This window comes from Pezoporus flaviventris, unplaced genomic scaffold (genome assembly GCF_033815535.1).
Source record: "Pezoporus flaviventris isolate CSIRO_AGI_PZ_B2104156 unplaced genomic scaffold, CSIRO_AGI_Pfla_v1 ptg000021l, whole genome shotgun sequence".
In the NCBI taxonomy this organism is placed as follows: Eukaryota; Metazoa; Chordata; class Aves; order Psittaciformes; family Psittacidae; genus Pezoporus; species Pezoporus flaviventris.
The window spans coordinates 3,919,209-3,937,273 of record NW_026892569.1 but is presented as its reverse complement, the minus strand read 5'-3'; the positions used below and the strand labels follow the sequence as shown (position 1 = coordinate 3,937,273).

General features: G+C 45.6%; 1 long non-coding RNA gene across 1 annotated transcript in view; it reads right to left on the bottom strand.

Moving 5' to 3' along the window:
• Window positions 1–210: 210 nt before the first annotated feature.
• Window positions 211–18,065, bottom strand: part of LOC133270715 (uncharacterized) — a 52,469-nt gene continuing 34,614 nt past the window's right edge. The window contains exon 3 of the long non-coding RNA XR_009743878.1: window positions 211–904. This is a non-coding gene — a long non-coding RNA (uncharacterized LOC133270715). The remainder of the gene's footprint in view (window positions 905–18,065) is intronic.

Below are 18,065 nucleotides of genomic sequence, written 5' to 3'. Positions count from 1 at the left end.
ACATGGGGAAGTGAGAAATAATGCTGTATCACAATTGATTCTCCCGAAGGCACCAGCCAACCTCTGATATTTTGATACTGAGGCGATAAATAATTTCCATATTCAGTAAGCTGAGAAGTTTTTCTCAGTATGCAGATGAGGTTTATTTAAAGCACCATTTTATATTGCTTACAATTAGATTGATCTGGATGGCTGCAGGAGGAGTTTCGTCTTGGGAGCAGAGGTAAGTCCTTCATGCAACATAGGCTTGCCTTTGAGCTAAACCAGATTTGCTTGCTGGGCTTGTCATGGCTGGACAAGAGATATGCCAGAGAGGAGCCTATAAGTGATCCGCAGTTTTATGGCTTGGATACCACAATTATTGTACTTGGTTGTAAATATTTGGGCAGACACTGAAATCAACAGGTCATGCCAAAGGTCTGAGCGAGCCTCTAAACCAACCACAACAGATGGAGGGAACTTTCCAAGTACCAACCCCCTGAGCAGATTGCATTTGGACTGGGTCTGCAATTTCCTGACTTCTCATTTATTTTGACAACAGAATTGAAAGTCAACCAACACAGTCAGGTCCACCAATCTTGTAGCTGAACATAACAAGAGGATAGCAAGAATGCCCAGAAAGTGAGTAATGAATTTGACAAAAGGGAGATCTTGACCCAAATGTCCTTAAAAAAGAAACTGGTCACCATCTTTATCAGGATCTACATTTCCTTCATAATACCAATACTAATTGAATAGACAAAGTTCAAAATGATTGTGCACCAGTCCACATTCACTGCATGCTAGATACAGCTGAATTTCTCCACTGCCTTCTCCTAAACCTCAGGAGAAGGCTTTGACCAACCCAGCAGGTTCCAGCCCACTCCATGATTTGGTGAAAACCCTCTGAGACATTTCTGATGGGCTGTATCAGAGACAGAGCAAGAAGCAGGGGAGAGACAGAGTTGGAAGGAACGTAAATAGCACAAACAAAATAAGTGGAAGCTTGTGCAGTGGCGCTGTGCCCTGCTCTCCCACCAGCACTTCTCACCCTGGGACCCAGGAGAGCCCTCAGACAGGGACTTTAGGATGTGCTGTACAAGCCTCAGAGGATGAATTAGCAATGAACAGAAGTCTTTCCTCCAAACAGCTCCTTCCTTTCTCACTTGCAGGGATAAAACAGCCTCTGGTAGCACAGCACTGGGAATATACAGCAGACCACCCCCTTCCCTGGCACACAGCCCCCCTCAACCAGCCCCGGCTGCTCCCTCATCGCTCTCCAAGAGATGTTCCCTCAGCATTCCCTTTTGCTGGCTCACTGTTCACTTGCGCTCACCCGGGAAGACAAGGTTTATTATTCTGAATCATTCTTACTGCTGCTGCTCTACTGCAGGCCCCGCTGTGAGCAGCACTAACGTGCCCCTTTCCAGTTTGCACACCACGTGAAAGCAGTTTAAAGGAAATTTAGTCCCATGGAGAGAGCCAGCACTAGGTTGATGCATCTCGCAACCTCTAGTTCGTTGAGTTATACACAGCCTTTACACACGGAGATGGATTTGGCTCTCTGACTACATTTGCATTCACCGCTACTGCAAGCCTTGTGATATCTTTAAGGAAAAGCCTGCCCTTCCCCAGCCAGCTTCACATTGCACTTTCAATGAAGGTGTCTGAGGCATTGGAGAACAGCCTATGGATTCATCACGTTTGCACATGTTTGCTGCTGCTGCTGCTGGACATCTCCAGTGGTCCTGCACTGTCATATGGTCGTGCCAGTTTTAAATTTCCTTCCTAAGGCTCCACTTTCAAGCTAGAAGTCTCCTTCTTTATTTAACTTTATTACTTGCTTCTTTCTGTCTCTCTCCAGCTGTGCCTGGTTAAGAATCTCTGCTAACATAAATGGGCACCTTGATATATTTTTGGTGCTATTCCTCTCACTTGGATCTGGAGAAAGTTTGATCTCCTGAAGAAAACTCAGTCGAGAAAGTTTTAAATCCCCCTATAGGGAGATTTGTTCTGCTTTTTATAGAGAACTACTGCCTGTCAAGAAGGTATTCCTAGAAGTGGTCGATAAACCAGAGACCCTTGATTCTTTATGCACTAACATAAAAACCCACATTCATTTGTACATCAGCCACTGCATGTGCCTCAGCAAGTACTGGAGGGGTCAGTGATCTGTACCAAATCAGCCATACGGGCTGCTGTGGCATAGCAGAGCCATCAAGAACCAGCCTCCTCTGATCCTCATCCCTCCTTCTTTAGCAAAAGAAAATGGTACCTAAAAGTTCAGTGCCCATCTTTAACACTGTTATAGGAAATTACATTTATGAAGTAAGTCCCTTACCAATAGAAGACCCCTTCTCCACATCCCAAGCAAAGCACTCCAAATTCAATGTTGCCATCTACTTGTCCTCTGGAGAAAACGTGGGAGCAACAGAGCAGTCTATAAAATGAAGCCTGTCCTCCACCCAGGGGGCTCAGCCCCTTCCCAGAACTTCAGCTTCAACTGAACATGAAGGAAAAGAGAGCAGAAGATGAGTCACTCACAAGTTTTTCCTCCTTAAGGCTGTTACAGGCATGATAAGCCTTTTTTTGTTGCTGTTGTTTGTAAGTGCTGCCTAGAGTTTAATAAATGCTCATATGTATTATTAATCTGGAATACTAACTCCAAATCTTGTAATAAAATGACTCAAGCATTTCAAGCCATCTCAGAGGCTTGCAAAATCCTTACAAGTTACTAATTAAGCTACATTGGAACTGTTCAGGAAATTTTACACTCAGGTTTCATCTTCTCTTTAAAAAGGGCAGACTACAAATTTATGCAACATAAAATGGAAGCTAATGAATTTGAAGCATATTCAGTATGGAGCATGCATCTAGTAAGTGGGAATAATAACATTAACAGTGCTTTGAGATAATAGGCTATTTAAATTCATATTTGTGGAAGCCATAGGCTAATTCTCAGTGATCTACAGTTTAGATGCTGTTTTCTTGAGGGTACAATCCAGAATACCTAGGGATACAAATTTTCAAGTGGAAGAAACCTCATACCATTATCCCAGGTTGTGACACCCAGCAAAGAGGCCCTCAGATAGCACACTGTGCTGGAGATCTTGAGTGTGGAAACATCATATGGATTTGGAGGTTTGCTTTGTGCTAGAGGAGACATCCACCATTTGGTCTCCTTAGGCTAGGGTTGCCCCTAATCTGCTTAACCAGCAAATAAGAGATGCCCCTGTCCAGGTAGAAACACTCCACCCTGGTAAGAGCCAGTGCCCAGACCGTGCTTAATGGCTGTCACAATCAAATTCTATAAAGTAAATAAATGAACTTATTAACAACACATCTGGCACTTTGGGGCTTTATGTAATGATTTTTTGCATGTTGGAGTATCTGGAGCTCTCACCAGTGGTTACAGCATTCCCCGTCTGCATGACAGGAATCCAGCCCTATTTATTTCCGCAACTGGAAGATGAGTTTTGTAAGGATAAATACTACAACTTAGCAGGGCTTAAGTTCTGGTGTCCAGCCAATTCATAAACCCTTATAAAGCCTCTTCTTTTCCTCCATACATGGCTGAAACAGTACTGGCATGTGATGAAAACAGTGAATCCCTTCCCTAAGCCAGCCAACACAAATCATTTAATTCCTGGTCTGCCAATGGCTGCATTCTAGCATTGTCTCACCAGACCTGGAGCTGAATGAAATTTGGACAGCCATTATTATAGCTGTGCAACACCACATCCTGGCTTTTGATCTCCAGCACTGGCGTAAATCAGGTCCTCAGGGACCAGAAGTCCCTTGGGGTAGCTGTAGCCCACATCAAACACTGCTGGGAAGCATAGATCCAGCCTTTAGTATTTATATCATGTTTCCAGTTGTCTGCAGTGTTACAACGCCAATGATTTATTCATTTATTTGTTTCATCCTTTGCATACAGTTTGTGACACAGAGAGCAAGCAAGATGCAATCATGCTGTAGCTACATGTACTATAGGTTTTTGGGAGCCCTACTATGTGTTTAGCTGGGCAAGTGATGGCCCCCTGGCCTCCAAGAGCACCCAGGAAAGCACTAGCACCACTCCGTAGGTCCACAAGACACAGCAAAAGTTGACATAAGGCAAAGTAAGGAAGGAGTCCCTCTAAAAGCAGCACCCCAGGGCTGGGCAGAGGTGGGAAGGGTAAGAGAGATTCAGACAAGGGAAAGTGGAAAGCACCACAATTAGCTCTGTGATGAAATTCAGGAATTCCCTGGGACTTTTTTCAATGGACTGATGGGAATTGTTAAAACATGAAGTCTTTAAGAAGTTAAGACAAGTCAAGTCTTGCAATGCTCCTGCCCCTTGGACTGCAGTCTAACACTGGAAGAGGAGATTAGCTTAATACATGCATCATTTCACCCTATTTACACCAAAAGGACACCAAGCCTTTTTCTCAGGGCAGAAACAGATCCTATGGACAATGTTCTTTTTCAGAAAGCCTCCCATCAAAGCCCTGCCCAAGAAGCTGTGAGTGTGATGTGCACTTATGCCCCTTCTCCAACCTCTGTCCCTCTCTGGAACCACAGCCTCTGGTCAAGCCCCCGAGCTGCTCGATGCTCCACTATCCCCACTGTGCCTGAGCAGTACGTACACTTGCACAGAGGACCAATGTGGTTACTTGGCCCTGAGTGATGTGTTTGCACTGCGGGAAGCTGGTGAGTCTGAGAGCATGTCTAGAAGTTGTCACGAGTATAGGTTTTAATGAGGGCTGGGGCTCTGTTTGGGTTCAATACTCAATTCATAACAGCTGGCCATACCTCTCACAGCAGGGGAGGGTATAAAACACTGCCAGAGACTTCTGGGTATCTCAGAGCTCCAGTGGCACTTGCTGGGTGTCTGGTCACTACTCGGATACAGGTGTACAGCATGAGTTACTCCGTGGTACCTGACCCACAGGGAGAGCTGCACACTGCTCCAGGCACATGCTTCACAACACACACATCAGTGCAGTAATTCGCTTACATTGATACTCTTCCTGATGCTGTTCATATAACCTCTAATTCTTTGCAGATGATGGAAAGCTTCTCTATATCCAGAAGGATCAAGCGGTGTCAGGCAGCTTAGCAAAGCTCCTCAGCACAACAGAGGAGACTTATGCAGCTCTAACCTCACGCAGCCCCTCTGGAAGAATGCCAGACAGAGTTTTGTTCTTGCAGTAATCCTCACACCGGCTGCTTACACAAACACGGAATGAACCAACCCAGAGCTTCTCAAAGTTACAGTTTTAAATTGAATTCTTTGGACAAGACCTGAATCATCTCAGTGCTCTTTTGTCTTGTCTTAATTTTAATTCTGATCAATGATTTTTATAACTAAGATTTACAGCTCTCATACATTCCATCCTCAGTTTCCAGCAGGTCACTGGCTTTGCTCTGGCATCTTTGTTTGTGTTTAGCATCGACTAAACTTTCTCTGTACCCTTCCTCTGGCTCTCTAACCTGACAATGAACCTTCCTGGGTCATTTGTGGGCAAAATGGGAATGATCATGGACCGCAGGTTGGATATGGGTTGGGCACAGTATTTAGCCTTGAAGTGAAGCCAGGAGCAAAGGTTATTGCTGTGATAGTAGCAAGTCAGAATAAAAATAGGCCACACTTAATTCTACCAATTTATGTGCTATACTGTGGATAAATGTATAAAGCTTGACCAAGTCAAGGGGCTCTTTATCCAAGGCAGGAACTCTGTTACAATTAAAAGCCCTTACGCACTTAATGAAGAATTCACCAACGTAACTTCCACAAGCATCCCCAAGATATTGCTGTGCCAGTGATCAATTAGCATTGTTATTGCCATGGTGCAATAATCTTCTTTATTAGTTTTCTGTTTAAAATTCAAATGAGGAGATGAGGTGTATTAGATAATGCACACACTCAGACAAGGAACAAATACGTTGCTTGTGCGCAAAACATGTATCAGAAAGTACAAGCAGTCTTTGAGCAGATGTGTTAATGGACACAGACCCTGTGCTGTAACCAATTACTTCGTCATTAATAAGGAAAACCAAGTTACACATCCCAGTAATGTAAAAGGGAGAACAGAAAGTTCATTAAAGATAAGCCTGAGATGGAGCAGCAGCATTTTTACCTACTTTTCTGGGTGCCCACCACAGCACAATATTCTCTTGCAGTACCAAACCTCGCACATCCTCTATCAGCCTTCCCATGGGAACATCACCCCTCTGATTGAAGCTTTCAAAGACTTCTTTCATGTGGTGACTGGAAGGCTGCGAAAACCTGGTGCTTTTCCTCTCCCTCCAGAAAGTCTGAAAAATGGAAGTAATAAGCTCAGAAAAAGGGTCTTTCCAAGCTACCCAGCACTCTGCTCACGCTGGGCACCTGGGGACAACATAAGGGACAAAACTGGTTTCCACAAAATTTGGAGGATGCTGGACAGCATCTTTCTATCACCTGTCCTGCACTGTGCATGACCACAGTGCCGGCAACAGCAGGGAGTTGAATATGATGCAGCAGCCACCTCTGTCTGCTCTGAATTGAGGACAGCTTATGATGAGCAGAACCAAGTTGTCATGAGCAAACAACCTTCAGATTTTGACTGAACAGCACCAGTGCTGGCCCTAGAGCATTTCATTGCTGAAATTTCTGTGCAAAACCCTGACACTGACAACAAGCTGACGGATGAACATCTTGAAGCTTGTCCTAGCTCTGAGGAAAGCAATAAATTAATGATGTAGGAAACCCCCAAGCCCCTGAGTGCTTTAAAAGCAAATAGTGAAATTTAAAATCAATGGAAAGCCTGGCAGAAAGGCAGCACAGGGGCTGGTGTGCAGAAGGGACGTGCAGCTATTGTTCAGCTGGGGTAAGCTGCCAGCATGCTGGATCCTATAAGCCAATTTTACTTAATAATCCTACTAATATGGAATGACACTGGTTGTAATCCTTCAGTGATTACAGCGTGGACCAATGCCTCGGCATCTCTGGGAGGATTTAAGAGAGTACAGCATCTGGAAAGCTATAGCCAGACTTTTCCTGTCAATTGGAAGGGAAGAGAATATCAAGGCACAGAGGAGAAGAAGCTGCTGCATTCTCGTCCATATTTCTATCTGGAGATATAAAAGAGGGCAAAGTTGGAGATTCCTCACTGTGCTATCTGCCAAATGCTTCTGCAAAGTAGAGGCCAAAACCAGAGAAGGAGTAAAAGGGGGATATGCACAACAGCATGCAGCAAGCAGAGAGCGTGGCACAGCATGGGAGAAGTATTTGAAGAAAACTAGTCCAGAAAAATCAGGGACCACATTTGTGGTTCAATAAATAACAAAGAGAGAAGACAATATTTGCAGTCAGGGTGGTTGTGAACAGAGCACTTTAACTCTCTCTGCTTCCACAAAGTCGCCCCAAGAGAAGAGCCACTGGTGAGCAAAAGGAACCTATTGAAAGGGCTTCCTCATGATCTATCTTGTCTCCCTGGGGATACAGAATCATAGAATGGTTGGGATTGGAAGGATCATCTAGTCCAAGCCCCTTGCAGTGAGTAGTGACTTCTTCAACTTAGACCAGGTTGCTCAGATCCCCATTCAACCTGACCTTGAGCATTACCAGAGGTAGGGCATTTACCACCTCTCTGGGCAACCTGTTCCAGTGTTCCAACACCCTCATCCTAAAAAAAATTTCTTCCTTATATCTCACTTGAATTTCCCCTTTTTTAGTTTCAAACCATTAACCCTTGTCCTGTTGCAACAGGCCCTGCTAAAATATTTGTCCCACCTTTCTTACAAGCACACCTTAAGTACTGAAAAACCACAGCAAGGTCTCCCCAGAGCTTTATCTTCTCTAGGCTAAACAATTCCAAGGATCTCTCAAGCACCATTTCAGGATCTCTTGTCCACACTGCAGAGTTTGCCTTACCACCAGATGCCCGACAGCTTTCACTGAAGAAGACTTCAGATAACATCATATCCCAGAGAAATCCACATCCTGCTGCGCAAGGAAACACCAGGCAAAACCCAGCTTATCTGTAAATTGCTACCAAGAGTTTAAATTACTGCTAATTCATTTGAACTGTCACTTGTACAATATTTTCAATGACTGTCGCCAGCCTGGGAAGTGAGAAACTGGAGCACAGTGAGGAGGTTTCACAGGCTAGTGAATCACTGCGGGGGGTGTTAGTAAATTATCAGCTGTATATTCAGAACAGCTGGAACAACTCCAAGAGCCGAGGACAGATGCAAAATTGTTGGAAGGATTGATTCAACATCCTCACCAGCAGCCTCGTGGAAGCAATGCGGGCCAGGAGGCCTGAGGAACAGCTGGCCAGAGTGGACTTGCTGAATTATTATGACAAAATTAGATGAAAAGCACAGAGGAAATGACTGCAGCCCCTTACAGCAAGGCAAGAGGCTTTCCATGCAGGACCAGCTGGAGGACTCAAAGAGATCGCTCTCTCCCAACAGTAATCACTAGATTAGTCAAATTCAGCCGGTGAAAATGTTTCATTATGAACAGATGGAAGTTCAGAGTTTAACTCCCTGCTTTGTGTGAGGGTATTCAAAGCGGCTGGTAATCCCTCTGGCTCAGTGGAGAAGAGGTCCAGACAACAGAGTGCTGGGATGGTGGGGAGCTGGCTACAGCTGGGAGCTGCCCAAAGCTCAAGGCAGCTGCAAGAGGGGCAAAACTGAGGCAAAAGCTTTACACCACCACCAATAAAAGTGCCTACATTGCTTTTCCCAGGTGAATTGCCTCCAATTCTTCTCTTTAGCAGTATTTTCTCTTCTTGCTCCAGCTGGCCATTCCCACAGGTGACACAAGTCCTAGCTGGCTGACACCACTTGCCTAAGCTACTGGCATGCCAAGGTGGTCTTCTGAAGGCAGAACATCAAAGAAGGGTGGCTGTCTTTTGGACTTTTATCTTTCATGAGACTCAAGACAGGGGGGAAATGTCTTCAAAGTAAGTTCAAACAAAAGGCAAGGGGTAGTGCAGAGCCATCTTTGCTGAGGGTGAGTGCACAATGCTGCACCCCTGGAAATGCCAAAATGATCAAGCTGATGGCTCTCCACACCCTGCATCTTAGTTCTAAAGCAGCACTTCTTCACAAGGCAGCAGCCTCCTAGATTAACGTTAGAGTAAAAAGTGAAAATCAGAGAAAAATCTTCCTATGCCTCAGATGATTAGAGGATGTTGCATAGCTTGAATCACAAGGGTTTACATTTACATCACAATCTGTTTGTAAGGAGCCTTGTAACTGTTCACTTGTTTTTTGAATATTACGACGCACTTGGTATAAAATGCCTCTTGGGCAGGATCAGGTTTTTTCCAGACATAGTTGTGTTGTACCTCTGAAGGCACCCAAGGCTGCGGAAGCAGCAATGTGCCCTGGAGAGGCACCCAATAGGCTGGTAGGATGCTGCCTGAAGCCTAAAGCAAACCCAGAGATGCCTGTCTGCTGAGAAATGAATATTGCCCCTTATGAAAATCACTTGAAATTTCTTCTCTTTCAGTAAATGAACATGTTCCTGGCAATATGAAGCATTTCATCTCCTATGACCTCTTTCTCCATGTTCTTCACTTTGTGAGCTGTCCCTCATCATTCAGCATTTCTCCTAATATAGACTCTCTCCCCCCATCACCAGTACTCTGGGATGAATCATAAGTCATATTTGCAATTGTGAACCCACATGCCAACCTACATCTGGAGAGATGACTCTTTTCAATAGCCTTAAATCTGCAGCTCACTTTGTCAGGATGAAGTTTTACAGGTTGTTTTCCCTTTCTCTGAACAAAGAAGCTTTGAAAGAACCAGTGTTCAGAAATGCTGCCTTGTTCATTCTTCCCGTGTAGGCAGTTTCCATGAACTTTGCTTATCCTCATATTATATTGATAAGGAGACCAGGAATGACTGAGCAATAGCAACTTTATGAGTTTCTTGCAACAAATTTGGAATTAACTCAAAAACTGAGGAAATTTCTGCAAGGAGAAAGAAGAAAAGTAAACTGTAGCAACCACAGATTGAATCTTTTTGAACATCTAACCAGAACCATGCATGATAAGAAGTTCTGGAAACATGCTTGTTCTGTCATAGACCTCTGTATTCACAGTTCAAAGACTTCAGCTGAAGGAAAACCCCACTTTCAGCCTAACTGAAGCATTTTCATAGCTTGGACCACAGCAGGGAAAGGGCAGCTCCAGGACCTCCTCCCACCTGCTAGGTATTTGGTAAAATCCCAAGTGAACTTGAACAACACCCAGAGGAGGTGGCAAACGTCACAGGTATGAGGATGTAATGACCACATTTTGGTTAATGACTGTGTTTCGGTTAACTGAATTGTACTCATCCAGAAGCATAAGTCATCTTGGGGACAGTGTCTATGAGCCATAATGGCTGTGGTATTCTCAGCAGACTGCATAGAGGGAAACACACACTAACTAACAGACCACTAATTTCAAACCTTCCTAAAACCACTGGTTAATGTTTGCAAATGGGAGCGCTAATGGCAATGCGGGAAGGGGCAGCTTCCAGAAACATCCCCAGTGGCATCCCCATGTGTGACTCACAGCGTGCTGGTCCCCCTGTTGCTCAAGCAGTTCTAAAAGTGCTGGTGCCTCTCACTGCTTCTTTCCCTTTTCCTTGTCTGACTGAGAAAGGGAAATGATTTGCATTGAGAGATATGTCTTCTGCTCTTCCACTCTGCAACCTTAGACCTGATCCTCTGCCAAATCAGTTTGTATAATTGTATACATAAAAATACAGACCAAATGCAACACTGCTGCAAAAAAAAAACCCAAGCAAAATCATTCAAAATCATTGAGCAAAATAAGAAACAATGCAGAGCCTGGCTTGAAAAGCAGAAAGCTCTGGAGAACCCTTCGCTGTGTGATGCCACTAGGACAACAGGTCCCCCTTAGCCCGAAGGAGCTGCCACATTTTAGCCCTGTAAGATACAAATCTGCTTTTTTTTTTGTCTTGACTGAAACAACTTAAAAGCTCTCAACAGCTTTAAAGCTTTTAAGAGAAAGAAACCTGGGAAGCTATTCACCGCAAAGCACAGATGTTCCTGGCCCATTGAACAGTACACAAGCTATTCCTGCCGCAGCCCTCAGTGTCACCCACCTACGGGGACACATGCCATGGCCCAGTCAAGGATTTCTGGGGATAAGTGTATTGATGACAAATGTATAAATGCAAAGTGCACTAGAATGCTGTGGAGGAGCTCTGAGGTGGCTGCTCCACCTCCAGGCAGCTGGTACTGGGGAACACCTGGATACCGAAAGGGAAAATATGCTCAGGAAAACAGACAATAACTCATTTACTTCATTAATTCATTAGAAAATATTCATTATAATAATGTGCTTCAGAGGCACCGCCCATCCCTGCCCTCCTGCCCCTGCATCCACAAAGGGCAAACCTAGTTTTAGCATGCTTTTATACTCCAAGCAAGCACAAAGAGGAGTCAAAGCTAAATCCCCTCACGGGGGATTTCCACCGGACGTGTACATCAGCTGCTTTGGATGAGGGGGATACAGATGTGCAGACATACACATTCTTGGCGGGGGGGGGGGGGGGGGTTAATCATCCCAAAAGATGGTTTTTGCACACATACTGTATTCTTGGCATTGTTTCTGTCTTTTAAGTATTCCCCTAGAGCGCTTCTAAACAATGAATTTTGCACCTTCCCTCCCGAAAGATGATGTGCTTTTATACCTGAAAACATTTAAGTGGGATTTTTGACTTGGCATCTTTGTTCGCACTGTTAAGCAGATCAAGCTACAGTACTTTGGAGAAAAAAAGAGAAGAGAAACAACGTTGTTTTGTCTGGTAACATGATTGATAGACAAGTTTCAATTATTGTATCTTTAACTAACTGGGAAGCGCTTAGAAAGAGACAGGCTGCTGAAAGATGGGTTACTTCCCAGCTCAGCGCAGTTCCCACGGAAAAAGTATACAAGGATGCTCTCTGGTGGCAGCTGTAAGGCAGGGCTCTGCTCTGCCCACAGCGCTTTCAGTTCTTTTCATGGACTAAGTGACAGGGTGAAACCTTGTTGTTAAAATACTAAATATCTATATATAAATAAAATAATCATTAATTGGCTTGATTTATTTTGCTTTAAAAAATATTATCTCTGGAGGTGCTTTCATTATCCTCAAGTGCATGGGCAACTGAAGGGTTTGGTTTTACACTTTCTAAAGAAGCCATGCGCTTTACCTGGGGCCCTGCTGGGGACAGGGATGTCGTGTGCTCCTGGCAGAGGACACTTAGACCCAACAAGGGCACAGCACACGCCTCACCAGGCCCAGAACCTTTTTGCGGGCCAAGTGGTTTGTGTCACTTTGATTCCCGTGCTTAAGGCTCCAAAATGACCCAAATTCATGCCTGGAAAAGGAGGTCAGCGATGGAAGTTAAAGTGATGTTTAGAAGGGCCAGCAGGTTCCCACAGCTGAGGTTTGCTCTGACAGCAGAGTGCAAAAACACAAGCATGAACCCCAGTTTACTGACAATGATTAATTGTTGCCTGGGTATGAACACACTTTTGATGCTGCTTCAGTGCTGTCATCAGTATCTTTTCTGTTGATTTTTCTGAATATCTTCCACATCAGCCCATTTGCTTCCCTGTCCTGGTGAGGAGCTCTTCTGCCTATGACAGTCCCTGGGGAGATGCTTCAGAGCAGATCGGCAAGACCCTGCCCTGGAGAGTATCCTCAGGAAATAACCTCCATTAGGCAAAGACTGGCATCTGCTAAACCTCTTCCCCTTCCCTCACCAACCTTAACCCCCGACTAAGCAGAATTGCAGGATCTCCATGCCCTCACACCTGTCCTTCACATGCAGGCGAGCCTACTACAGGTATGCATTAGAGACAGAAAGCATCTTAATCATCCACTCTGCTGAAAACACATTTGCAGGGCTTTAATTGATTAACAGACAGTCCTTGCCAGCAAATGAGCGTTTGGCTCCAGGGAGCTCTTGCTTCCTTGTTTTTAAACAGTGCAAAGTGGGAAAATGGAAGGAATAAGCAATGAAAGCTCTAGGGACCAGCAAGATGGGAGGGTTGGTGGGAGGAAGGCAGAGCTGCTCCATGTGCTGACCTTATTACTGCATGGGAAATGGAGGTCAAGTGGTAGCAGAGCAAAACACTGCAGGGAACAAGGAGGAATTAAACAATTTGAAACCCCAGATCCTAAGCTCAACTTCAAGCCATGGGGGCCAATAGTAGTAACACTCTGAGGAACTTTAAAGTAGCTAAGGCAGCGCTAAAATTGCCTAAACCCCACTGATGTGTTCATCTCTGGTGACACAGAAGGAACAAGTGATACCCCATGTCAGCCAGGCACAGCTTTGCACACCATTTACCAGCACTGCTTCAACCAGGATGTATGTGCCTGTGGCCTGGGAGAGAGCAGGGCCACACACCAGCTTCTCATCCCTTCTTCCAACCATCCTTGGTCCAGGAGGGTTGGCCTGATTTTAAAACCCCTTGTAAACCTGAGAAAGGCAGAGTTCATGGGGAAAATGGCTACAGCCGATTGGACAGAACACCAGTGGCAGGTACCACCATCAGTGAATAGAGTCCATTGATGAACTATTGGTCCTCTGATGGACCTGGCTCTGCTGCAGGCCCCTAATCATCACGATAGCAGCTGCTTGGAGAAAAGCAGGACTGCCGGTCCCCTGATGAAGCTAGTGTGCAGGGAGATGTTCACAGGCCTCACTACACCCAAAAATCCCTGTAATTAAACTAATGCAATTAAAAGCTGGCGCAAAACCTGAGTGACCCTGGCAGTGCAGGCAGCCAGGTGCATGCCCTCACCACGCTCTGCCTGGGGCAGGCTTTGCTGCAGAGTCGTTGTCGCCCCACTGCGCCCTGGGTCCCACACAGAGGCTGAGCCGTTCCCAAGCAGCTCCAGGAGAGGACAGCCTCTCTGTAACCAGTCTCACCGCCGCCTCCGAGCTTTCACCCACCGCAGCCCAGCACAAAGCACCTCGCTTACACGAACCATTAAGCTTGTGCAAACTGTCAATCCCTGTTTCAGCAGGGGAAGGAAAGCAGTTTAACAGGGTGGCTGCAGCTAGACAGCATCCAGCTGCCGGCGCACACAGCACATGGGAATTCATTTTAAGCCAGTATTCACAGCGCTCCTTCCTCTCCCCTCCAGCGCGCACGGCTTCTTCCTCCAAGTGCCTGTGGTGGCTCCCCCCCGGGCTCTGCATACCTGCCTGGGATGGGCTCTTTGCCTATCTAGACTGATACTTTTCAGGTCTCAGGCTCAATCCTAGTGAGCCAGTGTACTCTGTCACATGCAGACCTCTCCGCTCTAGGAGCAGCACCTCAATAAACCTCTTGACAAAAAAAATCCTGCTCCTGGAAACCTCTCCAGTACAAAACCAGTGCTGGCCAAGGCTACTTCTAGAAAGCAGGTTTCATCAGACGGGCAGAATACTTTTGGGACAGAAAAAGGGCTACTAGATGCAATCACTGACTGCTTTTATAAATCAGATGGTGCAGGAATACTGTGCTTGCTGTATTTTCTTGCAGTCTTGAAATCCAGATTATAACAGAAAATGAGAGAAGTTGCCCATCTGGGTACAAAATCCATACCATCAGGCTCAGAAGCTCATTTACTCCATGCAGCCCAAAAGGGAGATGCAATATGCTGCAGCATTGGGAATCTGGGGCAGTATCCAATAGTAGGAAGACTCACATCAGATTCCAAAACACCGTGAACCTCAGCCAAATCAAATTACTCCAGTCGCTGAATATATCATTTTCCACCTCAAGTGGAACAGCCTGCCTGCCCCTTAACGTGCTGCAGCCTCGTACCAACACGGCGCTGAGCGCGCTAATAGAGATGTCTTTCCCAGGGCTGTCACGGCCGCCCACCCGCTGTTTGATGACTTTACACACGTGTGGCAGGTAGTAATGTCACTGACAGCCTCTCCCTGGCACCCAGTTTTTATTGATACCAGCACCTTCTCTGTCTTTGCCATTCCAGGGGAAGCGCTGTGCTCACTGCTGAGCCTGAGCCCGCTTCCGCTCTCACATTGTTGCTTATCTTTGCTGAGAAGTTGGACTTAATTTTCTGCTGCTTCATGATGCCAATCTATACCTCAGCTGCAAAGGCTAAAACCCAGATCATGACAGGGCAGGATCATAACAAGCTGGCAGCAGAAGAAATATACACAGTGTCAAATCCCTCGCAAAAGCACCAACAAGTCTCCTGACAGAGGATGTATCAGATATTAAACTAATACTACACTCAGGCTGAGCCAAAAAGCCAAAGAGAAGCAATCCCAAAGGGGAAAACAACATCCCGAACCTTTGCCTGCCCGCTTCCGCGCTAAGCTGATTTTGACTCAGATTCTTTTTGAGTATTAATGCTGTGAGGACTGGCGTTGTCCCTGTTGTGCTGTCATTTCAGCTTTCTGCAAAACCTCTGCTTCCACTGTGCTGGGGCACAGTGGGACCCCCGCTCACACAGCCCCCTCCTGCTTCTCAGTTAGAGCAATGCCAAGGAGGTGGCGACAAATGCATGTCTGAGAAGGAAAGCCAGCTCAAGCAAAGGCTAGAAGCATGAGGGAGCAGAGTATTCCCTTCCCATTAGAGAGGTTTTCCCTCTAATGCTTTTGCTCATATCCAATATTCAAACTATTGGGGACTCTATCAAAATGGCTGTCTTCTATATTGCTGTTTCTAAAGACTAATAATAGAAGTTATTAGACTATAGAGAGTCTCAAATGATCACTGAGAAGAGTTAGTAGAAGTGGAGAAGCAGTATGAAATAAAGCAGGCAGCAATCCAGCAGCATGAGAAGCTATAGCACTTAACTAAGAATAATTAGCTGTAAAAATACAAGACACAAAATGAGTGCTTAGGCAGCAGCCCTGCAGAAGAGGACTTGGAAATAACAACATGAGGCAGGAATGCCCTGGTTTTGGAAAAGAAGAAATAAAAAAAGCCAGTATCCCAACAGGAGATATTTCCAGGGGTAACACTAATAGGGACTAGTAAGTGCCCAGGGTGGGAATGAGCAGGAGGAGCAGAGATGGAAGGGAGCAAGGATATGGAGCACAGTGCTTGCTCCATGGGGATGTGCATAGGGAATGAGCAGAATTCAGTTTAGGAGAGGAAAAGCCTCAGGGAAGAGATGGTAAAAGTCTCAAGATCCATAAAAGGCTGCTTCAGAAAGGGATGGTGTTCATTTTCTCTACTGCTGAGAAGGAGGTAGGGCTTGAACTGCAGCAGTAGAGACACATTTAAAGACATTTAGGGGGGAAAAATATCTCTCACTGACTTTCAAAGGCTGATTGAACTCTCTCCTTCCTGAGAAGGCAGGGTAATGCACGGGGGAGAGCTGGAACCAGTAAGCCTTCCCATTCTATGTTAGCTCTGGCTTCCCCCTGCTTTGGGCTAACAGAGAAAGCAAGCTGAGTTCATAGCAGCAAACCCAAGCCCTGGGCCCCAGTTCAGCCAGATAATTAAGCGAGTGTTTAGACGTCTAAGCAGTCCTGCTGGCTACTGCCCCAGCGTTTCGGGAAATGAAGTCATTGTTTTGCTTCCACCAATATCCCCCATAACCGTGAGACCCGGGAGATGGCACATGGAGGTGAAACCCTCCCATCACTGGCCCCGTGAGCCCATGGAGGTGGTTTTTCGGGTGAAGCTCAGCTCTCGCTGCTTGCAGACAGAGCCTAGACATAGTGAAATACTACCAACTTCCATTTGTGTTTTAGAAAGCACGATGATGTTAATTAGTGTTCAAATTTAGCAGTAAGATAGAAGTGGGCATATAATGGACCACTAATAAATGCCTGGAGTATGTTGAGAGATGAAGGTCTTAGGGAAGAGTGATTTTAATCACCAGGAGCATATTAATGATGGCCCATAGACTGCCTTATTGCTGTTCCAACATGCTGGAATGCCGAGTTTTCCCATTAAAACACCCATCAGCCTTCAGCCCACTAAAAATCTATTAGTGAAGCCATGTTCTGCTCATCTCTGCTCTATGTTTGATCTAATTGACGCCACTGAGGGGGCTCAAGCCCCGCTCCAAACACCAACCTTGGTTCAGAAAGCCTGCCCAGCCTGGGTAGAACTGGGTGGTGGCTCTGGGGAGATGGCTGGGGCTCTTTGGGTACCTGCCACATCACTGTGAACACCAACATCACAACTGAGAGCCAAAAAAGCCCACGCATCCCTGCCTGCATGGGGAGCATGCAGAGTGCCCGGCACTAAGCTGGGCATGATTGATTACACAATGGCATCGGTTAAAATAATTGTATTTTTCATTTCTATGTAGATGAATTACTTCTCCAAAAAAGCCATTTGTGCTTAATGCCATTTGTCTGCAGTACGGTGCTAATCAACTGCAAAGACGTTTTTGTGCTGAGATTGATTGACTCCATGTAAATAGGTGGAACCTTTAATTAAAACACAAGCATAGACGCAGTGTCTCCGCGCGCTGACAACACGTGGCACAGACCACTTAAGGGACTGATTCTATTTTAATCTACCTTGGCATAAATCAGGAGAAAGACCCAGTTCAGCAAAGCACTTAGCACATGTTTAAGTCCATCATATTCAGCAAAGTAGTCAAGCATGAGCTGAACTACAGCAAAGGCAAACGATATCGCAGAAAGATGACAGTGCTTGTTGAAAGGACGTGGCTTGTGTGTGACAAGGTGATTCATTTACCAGATTTCTCCTGCATCAAGAAATACAATAAGTTTCTGGCTTTGGAGGAAAACTGCCAGGGTTCACAAAACCCTGTTGGGTGACAGTTAACCCACCGAAGAGGATTGCAATAAAAGCCTTAAGGAGTTTAAGCAACAAGAAATTAGCTGGCTGGCTAAATGGCAGAGCTGGTTTCCACATGATGGGGTTTTCAGGGCACCCTGGCTTTGCACCATGAGATGGGTATTCATCTGCACCCAACTTGGCCACTTCTGGGGATCAGCACCATCTAATGCCTTGCCTGCTCCTGCCTGAAAGCACTTGGCTTGGCCAGCTGCCTGCACAGTCTTGCACTGAAGGTAAACAGGTTTTTTGCTCTGTAACATCTAATTTCCAGGGCTTTTCCAGGAGCTGCTGCCTTCTGATGAG